Source organism: Palaemon carinicauda, chromosome 26 (assembly GCF_036898095.1).
Source record: "Palaemon carinicauda isolate YSFRI2023 chromosome 26, ASM3689809v2, whole genome shotgun sequence".
Taxonomy (NCBI): Eukaryota; Metazoa; Arthropoda; class Malacostraca; order Decapoda; family Palaemonidae; genus Palaemon; species Palaemon carinicauda.
Window position 1 is genome coordinate 95,313,625 of NC_090750.1, and position 1,703 is coordinate 95,315,327.

Sequence of the window (1,703 nt, forward strand, 5' to 3'; positions counted from 1 at the left end):
CTGAAATTCTTTTCCGACACCATTATACGAACCCACCATATTTATCATGAATTCTTTCCTATTTATTGTGTGAGTAAAGTGATAAAATGAGCAATGACTGAGTTTTATTAACACTGCCTCCTCGATTCCATATCATGATTTTATTTTGTAAACAAAAGAAGTGGATAGAATAACCGACTTCATATCTAATCACCTAAATTTTTCTTCCTTTCGATTTGAGAATTATTATTATTATTATTATTATTATTATAATTATTATTATTATTATTATTATTATTATTATTATTATTATTATTATTATTATTATTATCAAGCTATAACCCTAGTTGCAAAAGCAAGATGCTATAATTCCAAGGACTCTAACAGGGAAAATTAGCCCAGTGAAGAAAGATAATAAGGAAGTAAATAAACTATGATTAGCAATGAATAAAGCATAAAAAAATATCTTAAGATCCGTAACAACGCTAGAATAGATCTCGCATTTCTATACTATGAAGAAAGACTTATATCAGTCTATTCAACTTAAAAGACATTCGCTTCAAGTTTAAACAATTCACCTGCATGCTTTGGAAGATCCTTCCACAATATGGACACATCTGGATTAAAACTTCTAGAATATTGCGTAGCCTTATGATGGAGAAACCAAGACTTAAATTAAATGCACACCTAGTAATACGCAGTCTGGGAAGATCGGAATACAAAGGACGATCTGTATTATGAAAAATCTTATGTAATATGCACACAGAAGTAACTAAACGACGGTGATACAGATTAAAATCCAGACCAAACAAAATAAGAATAATAGACTACAAGTTTTTGTCCAAAAAAAATATGGGAGTCAGCAGCTGAATTCCAGACAGAAGCACAATATTCGAAACAAGGTACAAGGAAAGAATTAAGAAATTTATTCAGGATAGATTGATCACTAAAAATCTTAAAAGACTTTCATCAATAAGACTTTTTTTGTGCAATATAGAAAGAAACAGACAGAAACTGTTTCTCAAAAGTAAATTTACAATCTGTCCTCGACCTACTTACACTCATACATTGAGTTTTGTTAGGGTTAAACTTCCAGCCTCATAAGCTGCACTATGCGCTAATTTCAGCTAGATATCTATTAAGCAACCCCAGGTCTACATTCAGGAGATGGAATTGAACAAAGAGAATAGCATCATCCGCATGCTTTCCGGGGCAAATCTCATATCATGTGTATATAGTATGAAAAGTAGGAGGCCAAGAATACTGCCCTAAAGGGCATCAAATATCACACTCTTATACTCTCTATGGTGCCCATCAACAACAACTCTTCGTAATATGTTATTTAAAAATTAAATAATGATGCTAGGAAAAGACCCACTCACTCCCAACAGTTTGGGTTTTAAAACGAGGGCTTCATGATTAACACGTTTAAAGGCAGCACTAAAATCAAGGCCAATCATATGAACATCATTACCACAATCAAACGATTTCTGTACAGCATTGGAGATTGTTGGAAGGGCATCACATGCTCCAAGGCCTTTACGAAAACCAAATTGCACACCAAGGAAGAGGTTATTACCTTCAACATACCTTTCCATAAAAGACGCTCATATAAACTTCAGATAACATGGGAGCTATGGAAATTTGGTAGTAACCAGCAGGCCTAAAGCTACCACAAAAGCAATTATCGAATGGAGTAACATTGCCAATTCTCCAACAAGTGC

The 1,703-nt window shown here is 33.5% G+C and overlaps 1 protein-coding gene across 1 annotated transcript in view; it reads left to right on the top strand.

The window, feature by feature from the left end:
- The window catches only part of LOC137620281 (cuticle protein AMP1A-like), a 5,063-nt gene extending 4,973 nt beyond the window's left edge, over nucleotides 1–90 (top strand). The window contains exon 3 of the mRNA XM_068350513.1: nucleotides 1–90. This exon is cut by the window's left edge and continues 271 nt beyond it. The gene's annotated coding sequence lies outside the window, so the exon portion shown is untranslated.
- Nucleotides 91–1,703: the final 1,613 nt, after the last annotated feature.